At 43.7% G+C, this 24708-nt stretch overlaps 2 pseudogenes; both read right to left on the bottom strand.

Annotated features, from left to right (window-relative positions):
• Positions 1-157: 157 nt before the first annotated feature.
• On the bottom strand, positions 158-10434 carry LOC111958100 (kinesin-like protein KIF27; annotated as a pseudogene).
• Positions 10435-14616: 4182 nt separating this feature from the next.
• LOC111958101 (queuosine 5'-phosphate N-glycosylase/hydrolase-like) lies at positions 14617-16633 on the bottom strand (annotated as a pseudogene).
• Positions 16634-24708: the final 8075 nt, after the last annotated feature.

The following is a 24708-nucleotide window of genomic DNA, read 5'->3' on the forward strand; positions in this document are numbered from 1 at the left end:
AAGAATCGTACCGGTATATCAATTATTGAAATGACCATTAAACCATGCAACCATGACCATTGCAGATTGCAGATTCCACCTGCATTAACCAGCAGTCTGCAAAGAAAATGTACGTCCAATTAGTGAACTACTGCAAATTAAGAGGTTTGATCCAATTCATTTGATGTCAACAGTTGTGCAACACAAAAATAACCAAACCACACCTACTGAAGCAGGGGAAGGTACATTTTATTGCACGAATGGACCAATGGCTTGATTAGGGTTATCGAGTGGCCTGAAGTTCTAGAACACTGCAAACACACTACTGTATAAAACACACTGTAAACAAAGGCAAAAAAACTAAATTATTTTAAATCATCTTTAAAAGTAAAAAAAAAAAAAAGGAAATGACTTAAACAACTTATTGATAATAGACATGATTGTGATATAATTTAGCTGTGTGCTCATCAGGTCTCAGAGTAAGTGATGAGACTGCAGTTTGAAGTGCTATTCCGTCTGCTTTAAGTGCTGCAAAGTGAACAGGGCTTTCACTCTGCGTCTCAATAGTTTCACAGTTAGTGGCTTCCATTCCTTGCAGCCTCTTCATCCATATTGATCTGAATCGCACTGCATAAGTGAGAACAACAAATAGAGGAGTCCTATTTGACTTGGGCCTAGATTCAATCAAATCAAGCATTAACCGGTGATAGCAGAGGTGATAGCAGAGGTGTAACTGCATTGGAGCCGTCAAATCGGTGAGCAGCTGCTCTTGCGATCATTGTCACGAAGCCACACCCGCCCCACTCGGTTAAGAGTAGGCTACATAGAAATACACTACATGACCAAAAGTATGTGGACACCTGCTCGTCGAACATCTCATTCCAAAATCAAGGCCATTGATATGGAGTTGGTCCCCACTTTGCTGCTGTAACAGGGACTTCCTTCAATTTAGCCACGAGCATTAGTGAGGTCGGGCACTGATGTTGGGGTTAGGCCTGGCTCGCAGTCGGCGTTTCAATTCACCTCAAAGGTGTTCAATGGGGTAGAGGTCTGGGCTCTGTGCAGGCCAGTCAAGTTCTTCAACATCGATCTTGACAAACTATTTCTGTATGGACCTCGCCTTGTCATGCTGAAACAGGAAAGGGCCTTCCCCAAACTGTTGCCACAAACTTGGAAGCACAGAATCGTCTAGAATGTCATTGTATGCTGTAGTGTTAACATTTTCCAACACTATTATTCCTCCTCCACCAAACTTTATAGTTGGCACTATGCATTGGGGCAGGAACTGTTCTCCTGGTATCCGCCAAATGGTGGATGCCAAATGGTGAAGTGGGATTCGTCACTCCAGAGAACTTGTTTACATTGCTCCAGAGTCCAATGAGGGTAAGCTTTACACCACTCCAGCCGACGCTTGGCATTGCGCATAGTGATTTTAGGCTTGTGCGCGGCTGCTCAGCCATGGAAACCCATTTCATGAAGCTCCCGACGAACAGTTCTTGTGCTAACGTTGCTTCCTGAGGCAGTTTGTAACCGGTAGTGACTGTTGCTATGCGCTTTAGCATTCGGCGGTCCCGTTCTGTGAGTTTGTGTGGCCTACCACTTCGCGGCTGAGCAGTTGTTGCTCATAAACGTTTCCACTTCACAATAACAGCACTTATAGGTGACCGGGTCAGCTCTATCAGGGCAGAAATTTGACCAACTGACTTGTTGGAAAGGTGGCATCCTATGACGGTGCCACGTTGAAAGTTACTGAGCTCTTCAGTAAGGCCATTCTACTGACAATATTTGTCTATGGAGATTGCATGCCGGTGTGGTCGATTGTATACACCTGTCAGCAACGGGTGTGGCTGAAATAGCCGAATCCACTAATTCTAAGGGGTGTCCACATACTTTTGTATATACATTGTAATTACACTCAAATTGAAATCATTCAGCTAAATAATTAGGATTTCTATCATCCTAATGGAGGTGTAGATTACATCTCACATTACGCTGTTTCAACGTGGCTGCATGGGATGACTTAATGTGACTCCGTGCAGCTAATGGCAATGTCCAGCTTTAGGTATACTGTCGTGAGCCACTTTTGGATTTGACAGCTCTAACGCAGTTCCACCTCTTCCAAAACAACCACTATGTGGATGTCGGCTAAAGCGGCTCTGATTGAAAAGAGCCCTTAGTTTCAACTAACCTGTTCTTCTAGATTAGTGTGGACGAAGGAAAGAAGTGGTCAGTGTGTGCTGGAGCCTCGTGGTCAGTGTTTCAGGGCACTACGATGGAGTCCTCCTGGAATGAGCCTCTGCTGGCCCTCAGGGTAGAGTGCCACCTAGTGCTGCAGAGGGTGAGATCTGCCTCAGCTCTCTACGGGACAGACGGACCGGGGCCAGCTCCACTCGGAATCTGCGGGCTGGGGCTATCCAATGCTCCGTCGCTGGCCGCCTTCCTGCCCTGGGTCTGCAGGTCTGGAGCCTGGGGGCGGAGGGAGTCGTGACTAGCTGTGACAGGTCTCTCTCCAGCTGCTGCAGCCTAGCCTGGACCGCTTGTCCACTGTCCACTGAGCCACCCTCTACACACGAGGACAAAACGAGCAGTGAGAATACTGTAAAACAGACCAACACAACGAAGGGGCAGGAATACCCAACTCATAAACATTTATCACATTGACGCGTACAACTTGACCTTGGAGCTGCTGCATTAGTATCTGTATGTTGTGCTGGTGCCCTTGATGCTGCTCAGTGAGCCGGAGGTCTGTGTCCAGAGTGAGGCGCTGTAGAGCTGCCTCCATCTCCCTGGTCACCGCCTCCTGCTCTCCACTCTGCAGCTGCAGCTCCTCACAGTGCAGCTGCAGCCGCCGCTCCAACTCCCGCAGACACAGCACCTGGAGGGGCCAAGGGAACGCTTTCAACTATCCGCTCAGTTATTGACTGGTAGTTTAGCAGGAGGGTAATGGAAGGTTAGTAGTGCAGTGAACCATCTCTTTTATGTTTGCCTATGGAGAGCTTTTAAACCAGTCCCACTTCTGTCCCAAACCCTTTTCCAGTTTCAATTCTGCCCCAAACTCTTTTCGACCCCCTAATCTCAATCCCAGCCCCCCAGCCCAGTGTGTGTGTTGGGACTGACCTTGTTGAAGTATTTGACCAACAGTGCTGAGGCCTCTGGAAGTGACAGCTCTCTGTGCCCTCATGACGTCATTGTGGTCGTCTCCGTGGGCGGATTTCCCCCGAGGTCTCTCTGTCTCTCTTGGATGGAATAGTTCTTAAACTCTACTGCAGCATCCAGAGCCTCCAAGACCTCCTCCGACTGCAGCAGAGCATGCTCCTCCTATACACACACACACACACACACACCATGTATTTCCACATCAGCCCCCTGTAGTCAGAGTGACATCCAGGCTGAAGGAAAATAGGCAACGTTAAGCAGCTCACCTCTGGCATGAGCACCCTGTCGTCCCTCAGCTGCGTGTCCAGCGTGTCTCTCCTCCGACGCAGGCTCTCTCTCTCCTTCAGCAGCTCCAACGCGGACACTCCACACAGCCCTGCTGCAGAGGGGGACAGTCGCCTCTCTACCCGTCCTCTCTCCTCAAGCTCCTCATCCAGATCTCCTAGACGGGCCGACGCGCAGCAAGTCCTGACTCAGAGTCTGAGGAACACACGTGAACGTACGCACACGCACTTTCAATTGCAGATAACAACATTGGAATGCCGTAACTTACACACACACAAAATGTACGGTTCTTATTTTTCAATACTTTGGATTTCTAAGCCCCGCTCTGTGTTGACCTGGCTGGAGCGAAGCCTCTTGATCTGCAGCTGGTTCCTCTCCTGGACACCGGCATCTCGGTGCTGCAGCACCTCTTCTCTGCACCTCAGCTCCTCCTCCAGCTCCTGCAGGCCCCTCCTCCTATACATTGCAAGCTCCGACTCGTGTTCCAGCCACACACGTCTCTCAGATTGCTGGGCATCGTACAGGGGCAAAACGAACACATCAACACGTCAAAACACACACACACGGTTTGCTTATTTTCAACTATGTTGAATATCCAAATGAGATCTAAGGAATCACCACGACTGCATGGTGAACATTTCCATAACAAACTCATCCTGCAGGGAGGGGCACCTCAAACCTGTGATCCTTTGCCAATGTAATGTGGCCACACTTTTAATTGTGGAGCGTCATTCTACCTTTTCCTCTGATTCTTTAGAGTCTCCATTTTGAAAGACAGCCTTGCTGTCTGTCCTCGGGTCCTGCAACACAGGATGCTGTTCACAGGATGTATTCTCTTTAATGAAAGACAACAAAATGGCAGCCCCACCACTTGGTTTGCTATGAGGCTAAAGGATGGGACTGGAGAAATGTAACCACATTTACAGATGGGGCTATATGGATGCAAAGACTGACCGTCCGAAAGGTCAACAGGAGTTCTGTATTAATGCTCCTTCAATACTCTATTAGTGATGTATGAATGCTCTAGGAACACTCTGAGTGATGTATGAATGCTATATGAATACTCTGAGTGCTCTATGAATGCTCTATGAGGTCTGTATAAATGCTCTATGAGGTCTGTATAAATGCTCTATGAGGTCTGTATAAATGCTCTATGAGGTCTGTATAAATGCTCTATGAGGTCCGTATAAATGCTCTATGAGTGCTGTATAAATGCTGTATGAGTGTTTAATGCTCTATGATTGTTTAATGCTCTATGAGTGTTTAATGCTCTATGAGTGTTTAATGCTCTATGAGTGTTTAATGCTCTATGAGTGTTTAATGCTCTATGAGTGTTCTTTGAATGCTATATTGTTACCACTGACCTTGTTCTTGTGCAGATTACTGGAGCCACTGGTCTGCAGGCTAGCCCTGCTCTGTGTCTCCGCCTTCTTTAGGCGCAGCAGGGTCACCGTCTGACTCCGCCTCTCTCTGCGCTAAATGCACCTTACAGAAGGCACAGGCCGGTCTTGGCAATGAAACAAAAATTACAGGAAATATTCCCCCTAAGACTCATAGTGTAGTAAAAACTGTATTTACCTGTAGGGCGTTCTGACGGTTGAAGTAACTGGAGCCCGTCCTGAATCTGGTCCAAACTAGTATTCTGTGCCTGGTTCTGGCCAAAGCAGGCTGGATTCTGTCTGCTTGTCAATGTGCGGTTCATAGAGCGCCTGCAATATATCCATCTGATTAAAGAAGTAGTCTGTCTTGAGAAAGCAGAACAATTACATAGCTCTGAAGCAGGATGTTACAGTACTACAGCCTCGCTCACCTCAATCCCTTTCTCCCCCCCCTCTTCCTCGTCTTCCCTCCTTTCCTTCAGTGTTTTTTGAGGGCAGAGGACCTCATCTCTCTCCTCTATCTGAGCCAGCAGCAGCTGACTGTGGGTCTTAAAGGCATCTATCACCCTCTCCAACGAACAGGCCGGAGGACTAGTATGGATCTACATAAGAAACACACAAACAGAAACTCCATTGTTGCACACATACCGCCACACCGGCGGTCACGAGTCATGAAGGCAGTCAAATTACCATTTAGTCACAGTAATTAGGCTTCTCCAAACTCTGATGCTGCTGCTGATCATTAGTGGCCTACAAAACTTGCTAACTGCCTGGTACTCAGCACTCTATTGTCCCTCTAATCACTCTGACATCAATGCAAATGTATTCTGAAATCTAAATTTCTAAATTTCAAACACTTAATGAGACCCCATGAGCTCATGTTTCACAATATTTCTATAGGCTATGCAATTGAGAAAACAGAGTGATGGCCTCTAATAAAAAGAGGAGGATCCCATCAGCTTTCTATAGGCTAGACCTACTATATTTATTACTCAACTTAACTAATATTAAGCACATTGCTTATCTTTACAACAGCAGTATAGCCTACCTGGCTGGCATGAAAATAAACCATAGAAAAAAGCATCCTCCCTTCGCTATTTAAGTGCATAGATGACATGTATTTTTTCCTGCTGCCCCTGTTTCGATACAGGTGCATGATAATGGTCCATTCTAAATCAAAACAAATGTCACACATATATTATTTAGTATATGTAAAGACGAGATTAAATCAAGAATAGTCTGATGGGTGACAATATTAGCCCATCACTTGTGAATTATACATCATCACTTGTGAATGATGGGCAGCGTAAGAAACAACTTTTTCAAATCATAGTCGCAACCCTCATGCAGCCTAGCCCATAGGCCTATATGTTTGAGGTTTGTATCACAACTAAAGTGGCCAAATAACTTCTTTAAAAGAAGCACATCAATCCGCTTTACAAGGGGTGTAGAGCCTAACTGGCAGATATAAGCAACGCGTGAGGTTCAAGTTTGGGGAACATCATTTTCACCATAAAAATGCACCTTTATAATGAAAGCATTACATGCATAATTGTATTTGCGGTCACTTTTGATAAGGGTGTGTTCCAGTAATGGAACAATCATGCTTATAGCCTACTGCCGTGTGCGCATTGCTGCCCTTATAATGTGAAGAAATAGCCTAATAGTTATTCACCACTTTAAGCTAAACGTTCTGATCTGTTGCGACAGCCACATTGCATAAAAAAGAGGTTTTGATACTAGCGGTTGTATTCATTTGGGATCTATTGCATCCCACAACTGTCCCAGACTATGTTTGGAATATTTATTTCTCGCACAGAATAAAATAGGTCGACTTTTGTACTATGGGGGATAGTAGACTGACATAGGCTAGTGTTATTGCTGTTCGTTAGGCCTTCTCATCTTGTTGGCTGATGAAAAGTAAATATGGTCATTTTTTCAAATCCTCATTAGTCGCATCATGCAGCCTTATAATGTATTAAAAATCAAAACATATAGCCCAATGTTTGTAGAACAACTAAAGTTACATTAATAACTCTAAACTAAGCATATAGGAATATCTAATTCTTTGTTAACCGCTTAACACTGAATAGCCGAATGCACTCCCTCAAATCCTTTGGAGAAAATATTTATATTTTATTCAGCTTTGTTCAATTGTATTCTTCATACTATAAAACAATATAAAATAATGCCACGGAATTATAAGCAAATCTTGTCTGCTAAATGAACAAGTGTAGCCCACAGCCATTTGGCATAGCCACATCAGAACAACTCAGAGTATACTGTACTATTATTTTCTTCTGAAATAGACTACAGTTTCTTCATATCATGCTTCTTTAGACCTGTCTAAAATAAATAATACATTTATTGTGAAGGTGTAGGCTATATTACATGGATGTATTAGACTTCTTAAAATGGCTTGTAGGCTATGTGTGGAAGCCAGGAGATGCTAAATGTGTTTATGTTAATTAACGGTCAATTACCGGAGACTGACAGTTATTTGCTTGACAATCACCGGCTGACAATATTTTGTGACCGCCACAGCCCTACACACACACACACACACACACACACACACACAACACACACAACACACACACACACACACACACACCACACACACACACACACACACACAACACACACACACACAACACACAACACACAACACACAACACACACACACACACACACACACACACACACACACACACGCGCGCGCGCACGCAGGAGGTCACCACAGAGACGATCTATCAATAGCTGCTGTCATCAACCACTGTAGAAATGCCCCATTCAATCTTTGTATCTCAATTTCTCGCTATCCTCTCTCTCTCTTTACCTGAATGCGTCTGTGCTCCCTCTCCTCCTGTCAGGACTGGAGGTGTGTCTGCTTCTCCTGTAGCAGTGTCTGCACCTGCCTCTGCACCTGCTCCAGCTCAGATTCCCTCAGGTCAAACACCTGCTTGTCTATAGCCAGAGTATCCTGATGGAAGGAGGGAGATTGGGAGAGAGACTGAGTAAAATAGAGTTGGGGGGGAGAAAAAGAGAGACACATTTTTACTTGTAAACAGATTATATTGAGCAAACAAAGCTGAGAAACAGAGCCCACTATACACACTACCTGGCAGTTCTTGAGCTCACGTCTGAGCTGGAGGATGGTGATCTGTTGAGACTCATCCCCTGCACCCCCCACAGGTTGTTTATAGTCAGTGTGGCCAGAGTGGCTAAGCTCCCTGTGTCTCTCCAGCCATTCCTGCAAACGCTGCTACAGAGCAGGACTCCGGGTGGAACTCTGGAGCTCCTCCAATAGGAAGGCAGCATCCTGTGCAAGGCAGCAGTACTGGGACTCCTCCACTAGAGCCGCCGCCCTGTCATCACGCTCCTCCTGAGTGGCCTGTTTGGTGCTGTCACTCAAAGCAATCCCTCTCCCTGTCTTATCCTTCTCTCTCAGTGCCTCTCTCAGAGTCTGGACCTCCTGCTCCAGCTCCCCCACACGAGCCTCTCCAGGCTGCCAGCCCGGACACGCCCTGGCAGGACACAACGCAGCCTGGTTCTTCACGTAACGTGCCCGTGAGGCAAACTGAAGCACACTCAGCGTCTCTGCGACACTGTGGTGGGAAGGGCTGACGCAGGCCACCATCAGTGTGTGGGCGGAGCCGCCCAGTGAGTCCCGGAGGATGCGCGTGATCTTGGCGTCACGGTACGGCACATGGTTGTGGCGGCGATGGGGGTTGGAGAGTGTGCGGATGACATTGCCCAACGCCAGCAGGCCGGTGTTGATGTGGACGGACTCTTTGAGGCGCAGGCCTGTGTTCCCGGTGCGTGCAGCCCGCGCTGACCCAGACAGATCCACCAGGTGGAGTTTAGAGGAGCGGAGGGAGCCATTGTCGTGGTGATGCTGCGTCAGCTGTAGGTTAACGATAGCGTGAGAGCGGCTGGAGCACTCGTTCATCTGAGTGGGGCCAGTGTGCCTCAGGGCATTGCCAGCCTCCAGGACGCTCAGCAACTCCTCAGCGGAGGTAATCACAGTTTCTCTTGCCACAACTACCACTGAAACAAACCCACACACTACAGTCAGATTCCATACAGTGCATTCGGAAAGTATTCAGACCCCTTGACTTTTCCCCCATTTGTTACATTACAGCCTTATTCTAAAAATGATTCAATTGTTTTTTCCCCTCATCAATCTACACACAATACCCCATAATGACAAAGCAAAAACAGGTTTTTAGAAGAAAAAAATAGTTTTTTGCTTTGTCATTCATTATGGGGTATTGTCTGTAGATTGATGAGGAGGGGAAATTCTTTAATCAATTTTAGAATAAGGCTGTAAAGTAACAAAATGTGGAAAAGTCAAGGGGTCTGAATACTTTCCGAATGCACTGTACTTCCATAAATTTTTTCAACTGGTACCGGGGGGACCTTCAGACGAGTCCTGTGAGGCCTGTGGGCGTCCTAGAGCAAAGCATGTGTGTGAGAGTCTCACCTTTGTACAGAGGGGTCATATTAGTGTGTAGCCCTAACAGTTCGGACACTACAGACAGAAGATGTCAGACTGGTTGTACCGACTTCAGACGAGTCTCCTGACACTTGTGGAGGGCGTAGAGGAAACCGGAGAACACCCTCGTGTTCTTGAGAGTCTCATCTTTCCATAGTTTGTAGGCCAAACCGTTCGGATGATACAGATGATTTTGTGAGAAGACCGATTTTCAGGATGTCTTATGGTCTGACAAACCACGCTCTAGCTCTGTCACCTTTCACCAGAGATGCGGAAGTACGACATAGGCAGATGCAGTGGATTGAGACACATCCCATGCAAACTGATAGATTTTTATGGGGCGCGGACATCGGCCTTAGGGGGTTAAACACACACACTTGACACGTCACACACACCCTAGCACAGACAGAGCGAGTGGTGTTACCAGTGTTGCCCCTGTCATCCTCTCTGATGTGCAGCTCCTTGTTTCCAGTCTGGACCTCCAGCAGGTCCCTGAGCTCCTCCTGGTACAGTTCCATGTAGGACACCCTAACGTCTACCGCAGCCCTGGCATTCACAGCCCTCCTCTCCACCAGGAGCACAAACAGATCTGCTGCAACCCGACCAATGATCCCACTCTCCTCCTCCGGCAGAGATGCTAACAAGGGTACAAGTACAGAGAGAGAGAGCAACTTCCTTGGTGAAAACACAAAAGCAGAGTTGTCTGATGATAATATAATCGTATAATTGTATAATCATAAAATTCTCTGCATTTGCCTCAAATGACAGTTCAGGGTAGAATCATAGTAGATAGATTATTCAAGGATTCATGTCAGAACATCATCATCCCTCAATGCACTTGGCGTCTGCATGATGTCAAAGAGTACAATTGGGCTCACACTTTTAAAGGCCCAGTGACGTCAAAACTAGATTTTACCTATGTTTTATATATATTTCCACACTATGATGTTGGAATAATACTGTGAAATCGTGAAAATAATGACAATGCCCTTTTAGTGTAAGAGCTGTTTGAAAAGCACCTGAAATCTCTGCCTGTTTTGTATGGATGGAGTTTTGGCCTTCCATGGTGACATCACCCACATTTTCAGGTTGCCCCTCCCACTCAGACCCCTCCATTATCTTATCGTCCATCTCCATTGTTGTTACTTGTAGTCTGACTACTTTTGTTGTCTATCTCTAGTTGCCATGGATTTCACCGATAAATCAAGGACAGCTCGTGCTTTTCTATCCAAGAAAAGAGACTCGCTGTAAAAGACACATTCTGATGCTACAGCGCCGCCTTACGGCATGGTTGTGCTACTGCAGGCAAATTCTAAGGAATCAAATACACAATTCAGACACCGGTATTACCGATAGAAAATATAAGGGAACCCCCTTCCGAACAGCCATTATTTTAATAGTTTCTTGCAGGTATACCCCTTTTATACATATCAGTGGGTAACTGGCAAATTAGGAGGTGTTGTTAAACCATGGGGTCTGTTTGCAAATTAGGAAGGTATTAAAGGTCCAGTGCAGTCAAAAACGTGACTTTCCTGTGTTTTATATATATTTCCACACTATGAGGTTGTAATATTACTGTGAAATTGTGAAAATTATAATAATGCCTTTTTAGTGTAGGAGCTGTTTTAAAAGACCGTCTGAAATTTCGGCCTGTTTTGGTGGGATGGTGTTTGGCCTGCCTGGTGACATCCCCAAGCAATAAATTAGTTAATAGACCTAATAAGAAAAAGTTCCAAACCTCTCTGTCAATAACAGCTCATTTTCATTTCCCCCCTCGCCACTCAGACCACTGCCACAGTCATATAAATATTCTTGCTTGAGAAATTGCTCTTGCTAAGAAGCAATTTTTTTTCTTATGACGATTTGTTTGAAAACAATCACAGTAAGGTGTTACCCAGAAATTATTTGATATTGAGATAAAAACGGCTGCATTGGGCCGTTAAACAATGAAACGATTCACAGACCCGATACCTGTATTTTGGTTGCAGGGTCTGTGAAATTGCAGGAATCATGACTAGGTCTTTCGTACCCATTTCAGACAGAAGATGTGGTATATTACCTGTAAAAAATATAAGGCCATGTTTACAGTGCTTTCAGAAAGTATTCATACCCCTTGACTTATGTCACATTTTGTTGCGTTACAAACAGAATTCAAAATTGATAAAATATTATTTTTTTAATCTCACCCATTTACACACAATACCCCATAATGACTAGGTGAAAACATGTTTTTTTGTGTGTGTGCAAATTTATTGAAAATTAAATACAGAAATATCTAATTTACATAAGTATGCTATTTACACCCCTGACTCAATCAAAACTTTGCAGAAGCACCTTTGGCAGCGATTACAGCTGTGAGTCTTTCTAGGTAAGTCTCTAAGAGCTTTGCACACCTGGATTTTGCAACATTTGCCCATTCTTTTCCAAATTCTTCAAGCTCTGTAAAGTTCGCTGTTGAATGAATTACATTTTTTATTTATTTAACTAGGCAAGCCAGTTATTATTTAAAATGACGGCCTACCCCAGCCAAACCCGGACGACGCTGCGCCAATTGTGTGCCGCCCTATGGGACTCCCAATCACAGCCGGATGTGATACAGCCTGGAATCAAACCAGGGACTGTAATGACGCCTCTTGCACTGAGATGCAGTGCCTTAGACCACTGCGCCACTCGGGAGCCCAGTCATTGTTAGACAATCATTTTCAGGTCTTGTGATTTAAGTCAAAACTGTGTCCTGCTTTAAATGAAGTGCAGCTTATAAAGCCTTCATAAACACTACATGTGTTACAAATCATCTACAACCGTATGTCATGCTTTATAAAAGGTTAATAAATGTGGCATAACTGTGTGCCTTAACCACCAATGTCAAACGTGACAAAACCCACTATGTCAAATAAAAAAGGAAAGGAAAGGGAAAGGGGGATACCTAGTCAGTTGTACAACTGAATGACTTCAACTGAAATAAGACATAAACCTGTGCTTTGTAAAGGGTGACATAAGCACCCCTTAATAAAGGCCTTATAAATCACATTAAATTGAGGCTTCACAAAGCATTTATAACCCTGTCATGCATCTTGGTATTCCCAGGATCTACCAAACGTAAAAATGTATTCACGCATGACTGTAAGTCGCTTTGGTTCAAAGTGTCTGCTAAATTGTATATATATTATATTACTCTAAATGGATGGCCCAACGTAGGATGGCCAACCTCTTTTCCTCTTGGGTGCATAGTCAATATTGGACCTGACCTCAACCTTGCCCAAAATGCACACCCCTACCCACCAACCACGCAGCTAGTCATGACACACACTCTAAAGTGCAGTCATGCAGAGCAAAAAAACGTTAGTAGGGCCTTTTGTATTCGGTATTTTTTTTTGTCTACTTCGGTTTTTTCTCTTCAAAATTCCGTTTTCTCTTTTGTTTTTCCATTATTCGGATTTCTCCCATTTGTTGTATTTTTCACACTTTTTTTGAATAGGAAAACAACTACATTTAGATTGTCTGCTGTTTCTCTGTGTGGGTCTGTGTCAGAGATAAAGAGTTGATATTGCAGCTTTGGCCATCTCACTCTTCAACCAGACTCCACAGGTGCACCTTGATCCTCCCACACACCAGATAGAGCAGACACAAATCTCCACCTTTCTACTGTCGCCTGAGCTGAGCAACTCACCTGAGAGAAGAAGGTCAAAAGAGGTTCACGTACACATAGTACATGCACGCATAACAGGGGGAAAATACTTACCGTTCCTTAATGTCTCTGTCAGGGTGTCTGAGTAGTGACGTGCCCCCAGGTGGACTAGGGCCTGTTGTACGCTGTAGTCAGCAGAGTAACCTCCTCTCCCCTAGCCACCATGATAACCAGAAAATCCCCCACAAAGGAAGTTGCTACCACTATTTCAACATAATTTCCTGTCCTAGAGAGAACATGCACGTTTAGGTTCTGTTGTGTATTGATGTGACTTAGTGAGATAGGATGTCACCACGTCAGTAAAGGAATGTGAGGGGTTACACGGACCGTGATGGAGTAAAGACATGTTGAAGTTTACCTCTGAGTCTGGTTGATTTAATTCAATATAATATCTTAACTTAGCACGAGTTGTAAGTATAAGATTGAACAGGTTCCACCTCCAAATGACGAAGGCTACTTATACAAATTCACAAATTGAGTGTGGAAATGTCCATGTGAAGTTGATAAACATCAACAAATAGGGCACTGACAGCTGTAAGTGTAGCTAGCTACGCAGAGTCTGGGCGTTCAGCCAATGTTCCAATCCTTCTGAGCCGACTTTTTGAGAGCAAACCTCAGGCACCCTGTCTGTCTATTGTAGGCGCATTTGTATGTATGCAACAGTATGCAACAGGTCAAACATGTATGATAAGTGTGAGACACTAAGCAGAAAGAGACAACATTCAAATAAAACCCAGCCCTGAAACCATAGCCGTAGGAAAGGAGTCTGGGGTTTGGGATGCTTAGAATGTTTGGCAAAAAAATGTTTGACTTGTTTTTTAAATGATTTTTCAGGGGGTGCTGCAGCACCCTCAGCATCTCTACTTCCTGAGGCTATGCCTGAAACAAAACTTAGGCTGAAAATAATTTGTATGTCATGTCTTAGGAAAAGACACCGCATTCACACGGATTTGCAAGAAGTGTGCAGTTCAGAATTGGTACTTCAAGCCCAAATATATCATACTTTGACTAAAACAAAAACAATAAATCATTGTGTAACATGGGTACGCTCTGGCCATAGTCTTTCAGCTCTAAAAGATGGATTTCCAGTAGTGTGGGTGTTTAACCAAATGTCGGATGTCTATATGCCACTGTATAATCAATAAGGTAATGTATGTATAGCATAGTATACTGTATTGTGTGTAACTGAAAAGCGTTTTAACCCCTGCTTCCACAGGGCACTATTTCCACATTACTCCAACTGCATTTGAGGCCAATTTGTGCTTCAAATAGCCACTCTCCACACATACCTTATGTTGGAGAGTTTGTGTTGTGTGCAGTCGCAGTGCGTGGGTAAAAGTCACTGAGGATGCCCAGCCATATTACAACCTATGTGTTGTGATAATTGCATTGTTTGTTCTATAACCTGTTAGTTCATATAGTAACAATGTACGCTGACAGTCAGGAAGCAAGTTCAGGGAGTGAATACATTTAATTAATAAATGAACAAAACCAGAAACACAAACAGCGTACCGACATGACAGGAACAGATAGAGGAACAATGACGACTGTGGGAAAAAAACTAAGGGAGTGACATATATAGGGCAGGTAATCAAGGAGGTGATGGAGTCCAGGTGAGTGTCATTATGCGCCTAACGATGGTGACAGGTGTGCGCCCTAACGAGCAGCCTGGTGACCTAGAGGCCGGAGAGGAGCACATGTGACACATGTCTCTTGTCACCGTGATGTATAGGCCTAAGGACAAGAAAATCAGAAGACACAGTGCTAGAATAAATGATTTGTTTAATCACAAATCCGGAGAGGAACATCTGTCTGGTGAAGTCCACAAACAAATAGTTACATGACCTACAGCATGGTCAAGCAAGTTAACGTTTCAGACATTTTCGGATTACTAAACAACTATTGATTTAGAACCACAAGTCGCAATGAAAACAGGAGCTGCCTCCACTATTCCAACACCATTTCAACTTCAATATTTCAACATCATCAAATCACCTATGCTTAGTCTAATACAGTAACAACTAAGATACCGAAAACGAAATATGATATGACTGTCCATGGTACTGATATCAGTGTGTGTGTGTGTGTGTGTGCATGTAAGTAAAAAAAAAAACATGTTGACTCGCCCAGGAATGCCAATGCCATCCTCCTCTCTTTCATGACTCTTTCATACAGTACACGCTTTTAGTTTTTGTTGTCCTAGTCTACCTGGCTGAAATGCTGGTCGCTAGCCTAACTTCCTTTCATGAGCAACGATGCGCCAGGCCAGCTAGTTAACATTAGCCTACTACATCTAGCTACATATTGAACTTTCATCTTCTCAGGCCAGGGGCACAACAATGTATGAATTTATGGTTAGATCAGAATCGCCGTTATAATCATTTGATAGTACAGAGAACTAAGTAAAACCACAAGTCTAAATCCCTACCTCTATCCATGGCTAATTCAGGAAAGGGACCATTTTAGCTAGCTAGCCAGCCACCGGAGGATAACGAGATGCAACAATTCCATTTTTTTCTGTAAATTACGTTTGGCTTGTGATTGGTGTGAAGCCAAATCCAAACTGGCTTCCCTTAACACTTTTTTTGGTGCGCCAAGACCATTCACAGTTGAGCTCACTCAGTTTAGCTCAATGCTGATCGGCTATTATGTCATACGATTTTTGACCAGACAGCATCAGATAGATGGCCTACACATACTGAGACAGAGGGGTGCTTTTTCGCTCGCTCGTATGCTTTCTCCGGTGAGATATATTCAGCCTCTTGCGAATTGAAGGAAAATGATGAAACACAGAGAGACAAAATAAAATGTTTACATTTTTTCTTGGTACATTTTTGGGGGAAGCCTGGCTTCCCTTGACATCCATGAATACACGCCACTGGTTGTGTGTATGACCTTGTATGTAGCATCGTCCTTGTATGAGGGCAGCTTGTCTACGATGAGCTCCACCATCTTCTAGGAGTTGTTACTGGCTCGGCTTATGAAGCTCCGGAAGCTTCGTCTGTGCTGCAGGAGCACGTGCTGGACCCCTCTGTGAGGACCTGGTGACGCTACTCAAGCATGAGCATGGGTGTGTTGTTATCAGAGCGCAAGACACGGCTCAACTCCTCAACACTCATCTGGAAGAAATAGGAAGGCTCTATATTGGGAACATCTATAGAAGGCATGGCATCTTGATTAGCTGCATTCAGATGGATGATAGGTCATTGGAAATGTTACTGCAAAATGTGTTGAGACTGAACAGTCTTAGGACAGGCAAGAAGAGTGTAATTTACTTCCAAGGTTTGATCATGCCTGCCTTTGCAAACGAAAGTAGTGTAAAGCTAAAGATACTGAACATTGCATGTACAAGCAAACAGCACAGAGCACTCTGTGTATGGGAGAACATGCAATCCCACATGGAACAGAGAGGTGTAACGCTCACCCTCTTTCATTGCTCTGGTGATGGCAGCATAGAGAGTCATGTAACCGCGGTAGGTAATCCCGCGGTAGGTCACCTCACACTGCTGGTCCTCCAGCTTGGGTCAGAAAGTTCATCATGTCAACGACAAGCACCCAGTTAAGGGAGTGGTCGGAGGTTGGGGAGGGAGCCAGGGGGTTGGCCTTCTACCATCCACTGGCTGTGAGCTCCTCGCTCTTCCGCAGGGGTTAAAGCAGGGACTTTGTATTTGCAATGCTGATGGTCATATGAGAATTGTACGAGAAGGAAATTCAACTTTTGTGTGTGCAGCTAGCTTGCACGGTGTAGTTAGCTAGCTGTAGAGGGCAGGTATTCCTCACGTGTCCTGAGGGATGCTGCTCTGTGATGGGCAGCTATAATACTATTACGGTACATATATGAGTTATCAAATGAAGTTGTTGTCAAGTACAGTTTTATTGACGTTTATAGACATTAAAAGGTTCAAAGGTTCAAGGACCATTTACAGTGCCTTCAGAATGTATTATTAATACCCCTTGACTTATTCCACGTTTTGTTGTGTAACATACTTTTTTTCTCACGCATCTAAACACAATAACCTATAATGACATAGTGAAAACATGTTTAAAGAAATTGTAGCATTTTTTTTATTTGCATGCATACCAGTAAAAAATGTGTACACACCTAACTTTTGAACACGCCTAATATTTGATCAAATATAAAATATTTTGATTTGTTAAAATATTTTGATTTGTTTAACTTCTTGCCGCACGGATCCCTTTAGCGGGATCATTTTCGTAAACAAGCCCTGAATTGCAGAGCGCCAAATTCAAAAATAATACTACAAATATTTATAATCATGAAATCACAAGTGAAATATACCAAAACACAGCTTAGCTTGTTGTTAATCCACCTATCGTGTCAGATTTTGAAAATATGCTTTACAGCGAAAGCAATCCAAGCGTTTGTGAGTTTATCAATCACTAGACAAAACAGTAAGAACAGCTAGCCGCAAATTAGCTTGGTCACGAAAGTCAGAAAAGCAATAAAATTAATCGCTTACCTTTGATAATCTTCGGATGTTTGCACTCACGAGACTCCCAGTTACACAATAGATGTTATTTTTGTTCGATAAACATTAGTTTTATAACCAAAAACGCCATTTGGTTTGCGCGTTATGTTCGAAAACAAGGCTCGTTCCGGTCCTGAAAGGCAGACGATTCCAAAAAGTATCCGTAATGTTCGGAGAAACATGTCAAACGTTTTTATAATCAATCCTCAGGTTGTTTTTAACATACATAATCGATAATATTTCAACGGACGGTAAACTATTCAATCCTACAGAGAAAGAAAATGTCGAGCTACATCTCTCGCGCGTCGGTTAATCAAAGGACACCTGACGCGTTTTGAAAAATCTCGCTCATTTTTCAAAATAAAAGCTTGAAACTATGTCTAAAGCCTGGGCACAGCCTGAGGAAGCCGTTGGAAAAGGAATCTGGTTGATACTCCTTTAAATGGAGGGGCAGGCAACGGAACAGGGATATTTCCAAATAAAAGGCACTTCGGGTTGGTTCCCTCAGGTTTCGCCTGCAAAATCAGTTCTGTTAATACTCACAGACAATATTTTGACAGTTTTGGAAACTTTAGAGTGTTTTCTATCCTAATCTGTAAATTATATGCATGTTCTAGCATCTGGACCTGAGAAATAGTCCATTTACCTTGGGAACGTTATTTTTCCAAACATAAAAATTCTGCCCCTAGCTGAAAGAAGTTACACTTTTTTGGTTACTAAATGATTCCATATATGTTATTTCATAGTATTGATGTCTTCGCTATTATTCTACAATGTAGAAAATAGTAAAAAATAAAGAAAAACCCTGGAATGAGTAGGTGTGTCCAAACTTTTGACTGATACTGTAAGTATTCACACCCCTTTTTCTATTACACTCCAAATTGATCTCAGGTGCGTCCAATTTCCTTCGATCATCCTTGAGATGTCACTACAACTTTTTCAATTCAATTGGTTAGGACATCTACTTTGTGCATGACACAAGTCATTTTCCCAACACATTGTTTACAAATAGATTATTTCACTTATAATTCACTGTATCACAATTCAGTGAGTCAGAAAAGTACATACATAAGTTGACTGTGCCTTTAAGCTTGGAAAATTCCAGAAAATTATGTATGGCTTTAGAAGCTTCTGATAGGCTAATTGACATCATTTGAGTCAATTGGAGGTGTACCTGTGGATGTATTTCAAGGTCTACCTTCAAATTCAGTGCCTCTTTGGTTGAAATCATGGGAAAATCAAAAAAAATCAGCCAAGACCTCAGAAAAAATGGTAGACCTCCACAAGTCTGGTTCATCCTTGGGAGCAATTTCCAAACGCTGAGGTACCACGTTCATCTGTACAAACAATAGTACGCAAGTATAAACACCATGGGACCATGCAGCCGTCATACCGCTCAGGAAGGAGACGTGTTCTGTCCTCTAGAGATGAACGTACTTTGGTGCGAAAAGTGCAAATCAATCCCAGAATAACAGCAACGGACCTTGTGAAGAAGCTGGAGGAAACAGATACAAAAGTATCTATATCCACAGTAAAACGAGTCCTATATCGTCATAACCTGAAAGGCTGCTCAGCAAGGAAGAATCCACTGCTCCAAAACCACCATGAAAAAGCCAGACTACGGTTTGCAATGCACATGGGGACAAAGATCGTACTTTTGGAGAAGTCCTCTGGTCTGATGAAACAAAAATAGAACTGTTTGGCATAATGACCATCGTTATGTTTGGAGGAAAAGGGGGATGCTTGCAAGCTGAAGAACACCATCCACACCGTGAAGCACGGGGGTGGCGGCATCATGTTGTGGGGGCTTTGCTGCAGGAGGGACTGGTGAACTTCACAAAATAGATGGCATCATGAGGAAGGACAATTATGTGGATATGAGTTGAAGCAACATCTCAAGACATCAGTCAGGAAGTTAAAGCTTGGTCGCAAATGGGTCTTCCAAATGGACAATGACCCCAAGCATACTTCCAAAGTTGTGACAAAATGGCTTAAGAACAACAAAGTCAAGGTATTGGAGTGGCCATCACAAAGTCCTGACCTCAATCCTATAGAAAATTTGTGGGCAGAACTGAAAAAGCGTGTGCGAGCAAGGAGGCCTACAAACCTGACTCAGTTACACCAGCTCTATCAGGAGGAATGGGCCAAAATTCACCCAACTTATTGTGGGAAGATTGTGGAAGGCTCCCAGAAACATTTGACCCAAGTTAAACAATTTAATGGCAATGCTACCAAATACTAATTGAGTGTATGTAAACTTCTGACCCGCTGGGAATGTGATGAAAGAAATAAAAGCTGAAATAAATAATTTGCTCTACCATTATTCTGATATTTCACATTCTTAAAATAAAGTGGTGATCCTAACTGACCTAAGACAGGGAATTTGTAGGATTAAATGTCAGGAATTGTGAGAAACTGAGTTTAAATGTATTTGGCTAAGGTGTATGTAAACTTTCGACTTCAACTGTATATCTGATGAAGGGTATTAAACAATTGTTGTGTTGAAAGTTTCCACGGGCACAGTAATAGAACTTCCCAGACTCTGCCTAGAGCTGGCCTTCCGACCAAAATTAGTAACTGGAGAGGGACCTTGGTCAGGGAGGTGACAAGAATCCAATGACCACTCTAACAGAACTACAGAGTTCCTTGGCTGAGATGTGATAACCTGCCAGAAGGACAACAGTCTCTACAGCACTTCACCAATTTGGGAATTATGGGAGAATGGCCAGACAGAAGCCACTCCTGAGAAAAAAGCACATGACATCATGCCTAGAGTTTGCAAAAGGGCACATAAAAGACTCTGAGAGCATAAGGCAAGAGATTCTGTGATCTGATGAAACAAACATGTATCTCTTAGGCCTGAATGCAAAGCACTATGTCTGGAGAAACCAGATACAGCTCATCACCCATCTAACACCATCCCTACCGTGAAGCATGGTGATTGCAGCATCATGCTATGGAGATGCTTTTCAGCGGCAGGGACTGGGAGACTGGTACGGATAGAGGGAACAATGAACAGAGACAAATACAAGCAAATCTTTGATGAGAACATGCTTCAGAGTGCAAACGACCTTAGACTGGGGTGAAGATTTATGTTCTAACAGGACAATGACCCCAAGCTTACAGCGAAATCAATGCAGGAATGGCTTCAGAACTATAATGTGAAAATCCTTGAGTGGCCCAGCCAAAGCCCAGACTTGAATTCCATTGAAAATCTGTGGAAAGACTTGAAGATTGTTGTTGACCGCCACTCCCCATCTAACTAACAGAGCTTGAGAAAATCTGCAAGGACGATTGGGTGTAAATCGCCAAATCCAGATGGCAAAGCTGATACAGACATACCCAAGATGACTCAAAGCTGTAATCTCCATCAAAGGTGCTTCTACAAAGTATTGGTGTGAATACTTAAGTAAATTAGATATTTCTGTATTTCATTTTCAATAAATGTGCAAACATTTCTAAAAACATGTTTTAAGTTTGTCATTATGGGGTATTGTGTGTAGAATAGGGTTGAGTGGTATCATACCATCATTCTCTCATCCCGGATTTACGGTATTGCCGGCATGCTACCAAATTTAGCACAAGTAATATCGAATTCCTATGGAGGCTATTAGCTAATTATGCTAATGAGTGCAAACAAAAATATACAAATTGCAAAGACGGCAATCTAGCAGTATACAGTGGGGAGAACAAGTATTTGATACACTGCCGATTTTGCAGGTTTTCCTACTTACAAAGCATGTAGAGGTCTGTAATATTTATCATAGGTACACTTCAACTGTGAGAGACGGAATCTAAAACAAAAATCCAGAAAATCACATTGTATGATTTTTAAGTAATTAATTTGCATTTTATTGCATGACATAAGTATTTGATACATCAGTAAAAGGGCAGAATAATAATTTGGAACCAGGAAACTCTTTGTTTGGCAATTACAGAAGATCATAAGCGTTTCCTGGAGTTCTTTGGAGCGCAGGTTGGCACACACTGCAGGCAGGGATTTTGTGCCCACTCCTCCATACAGACTCTTTTCGCAGATCCTTCAGGGTTTCGGGTGTCGCTGGGGCAATACGGACTTTCAGCGGCCTTCGGCTAAGATTTCTATTGGTTCAGGTGCTGGAGACTGGCTAGGCGCACTCCAGGACTTGGAGATGCTTCTTACGGTAAGCATCTCCTTAGTTTCGGCCTGGCTGTGTGTTCGGTCGTTTGTGCTAATGCTGGAAGACTCCAGCCTAACGAACCGCGATCTTCATGCTGCCTTCCTGAGGGAAGGGGTTTGTTGGCCAAGATCGTCCATGCGATACAATGGCCCCATCCATCCTCCCCTCAAATACGGTGCAGTCGTCTGTCGCGCCTTTGCAGAAAAGCATCCCAAAGAATGATGTTTCCTACTCCATCTTCACGGTTGGGATGGTGTTCTTTGGGGTTGTACTCATCTTCTTTCTTGCCTGCGCAAACTACGTCGAGTGGAGTTTAGACGCAAAAAGCTCAATTTTTGTCTGCATCAGACCACATGACGCTATCTCCATTCTTCCCTCTGGATCATCCAGATGGTCAGTTGGCAAACTTCAGACGGGCGTGGACATGGCCCTGGCTTGAGGGCAGGGGGACCTTTGCGTGGCGCTTGCACGTTTTTAATCCATGACGGGCATAGTGTGTTACTAATGGTTTTCTTTGAGACTGTGGGTCCGGCAAGCTCTGCTTCAGGTCATTGACCAGTGTCCTGCCGTGTAGTTTCTGGGGCTGATCTCTCTGTCTAAACTTCCTCATGATCATTTGATTGGGCGCCCCACGAGGTGAATCTTGCATGGAGCGCCCAGACCGAGGATGATTGACCACGTCATGCTTGAACTTCTTCCATTTTCTAATAAATTGCGCTCTAACAGTTGTTGCCGGTTCCTCACCAAGGCTGGCTTGCTATTGTCCTGTAGCCCTCCCGCCTTGTGGCAGGTCTACAATTTATGCCTGATGTCGCTTACTACAGGCTCTCGTGGTCTTGCCATTGTGGAGAGGTGGAGTCTGTTTGATTGAGTGTGTGGACTAGGTGTCTTTTATACAGGTAACGAGTTCAAACAGGTGCAGTTAATACAGGTAATGAGTGGAGAACAGGAGGGCTTCTTAAAGAAAAACTAACAGGTCTGTGAGAGCCGGAATTCTTACTGGTTGGAAGGTGATCAAATACTTATGTCTTGCAATGAAATGCAAATGAATTACTTAAAAATCATACAATGTGATTTTCTGGATTTTTGTTTTAGATTCCGTCTCTCACAATTGAAGTGTACCTATGATAAAAATTACAGACCTCTACATGCTTTGTAAGTAGGAAAACCTGCAAAATCGGCAGTGTATCAAATACTTGTTCTCCCCACTGTATGTAGGAGCTACCGAATGTAATGTTTGGTGAGTTTGGACATATCACAAGTGAATGTGAACGAGAGACTGTGCAAATGTCTTGACGCATGCTTGTCTGAAGGAGGAACAGATAATAGATAACTAGCAAGTTAAACTTAGGGGTCGCGGTAACGCAGAATGATGCGTTTTCACACAGAATAAAATAATAAAATGCATAACAAATATCTTGCTGCATTTTTGTAAAGGCAGATCAAAAATGTTTGGCATCAGACTAATTTTGTGCTTCAGTTGCGGTTTCTCCGCTCAGATGAGAATTCACAAATGGGCATTCTATCAGCAGACAACGCTCTGACTGATGTGTAGCTACTTTTCTCCTGTACTTTTCTCGGTGTAGCCTACTTTTCTGTTAAAATGCAAGAGTAACTTGATGCAAAACATTAGTAAATGTAGCTGTTTCTATGGTAAACAGAGATATAATGGCTATGCATCGTTTTTGCAAAAAATACAGTGCTTTTTCATTGTAAGCTCCTTTACTTCTGTGGCTGCCAGCCAAATAAAATGCTAGTTCTGTTGTCATCTGATGAAGCTATTTTCTGCCGAATGTGTTGCACTAATGTATTTTCTTGAAGTAAAACTATAGTTGCACGTCCCTGATCATTAAGGTCTTCAAAGCCAAGTTAACAAACAGATTACAGACCATTTCGAATCCCACCGTACCTTCTCCGCTATGCAATCTGGTTTCAGAGCTGGTCATGGGTGCACCTCAGCCACGCTCAAGGTCCTAAACGACATCATAACCGCCATCGATAAGAGACATTACTGTGCAGCCGTATTCATCGACCTGGCCAAGGCTTTCGACTCTGTCAATCACCACATTCTTCTTGGCAGACTCGATAGCCTTGGTTTCTCAAATGATTTCCTCGCGTCTCTATGGGGGTGCCACAGGGTTCAATCCTTGGGCCGACTCTTCTCTGTATACATCAATGATGTTGCTCTTGCTGCTGGTGATTCTCTGATACACCTCTACGCAGACGACACCATTCTGTATACTTCTGGCCCCTCTTTGGACTTCTGGCCCCTCTGTGTTAACTAACCTCTAGACGAGCTTCAATGCCATACAACTCTCCTTCCGTGGCCTCCAACTGCTCTTAAACGCAAGTAAAACTAAATGCATGCTATTCAACCGATCATTGCCCGCACCTGCTCGCCCGTCCAGCATCACTATTCTGGACGGCTCTGACTTAGAATACGTGGACAACTACAAATACCTAGGTGTCTGGTTAGATTGTAAACTCTCCTTCCAGACTCACATTAAGCATCTCCAATCCAAAATGAAATCTAGAATCGGCTTCCTATATCGCAACTCTCTGAGGTCATTAAAGATCCCATGGCACTTATCGTAAGAGTAGGGGTGTTAACCCCGGTGTCCTGGCTAAATTCCCAATCTGGCCCTCAACCATCACGGTCACCTAATAATCCCCAGTTTACAATTGGCTCATTCATCCCCCTCCTCTCCCCTGTAACTATTCCCCAGGTCGTTGCTGCAAATGAGAACGTGTTCTCAGTCAACTTACCTGGTAAAATAACGGTAAAATAAAAATAAAAAAAACAAAGCATCCTTCGCTCATGCTGCCAAACATACCCTCGTAAAACTGACCATGCTACCAATCCTCGACTTCGGTGATGTCATCTATAAAATAGCCTCCAACACTCTACTCAACAAACTGGATGCAGTCTATCACAGTGCCATCCGTTTTGTCACCAAAGCCCCATATACTACCCACCACTGCGACCTGTACACTCTCGTTGGCTGGCCCTCGCTTCATACTCGTCGCCAAACCCACTGGCTACAGGTTATCTACAAGTCTCTGCTAGGTAAAG

The sequence above is a fragment of the Salvelinus sp. IW2-2015 genome, linkage group LG33 (assembly GCF_002910315.2).
Source record: "Salvelinus sp. IW2-2015 linkage group LG33, ASM291031v2, whole genome shotgun sequence".
Classification (NCBI taxonomy): Eukaryota; Metazoa; Chordata; class Actinopteri; order Salmoniformes; family Salmonidae; genus Salvelinus; species Salvelinus sp. IW2-2015.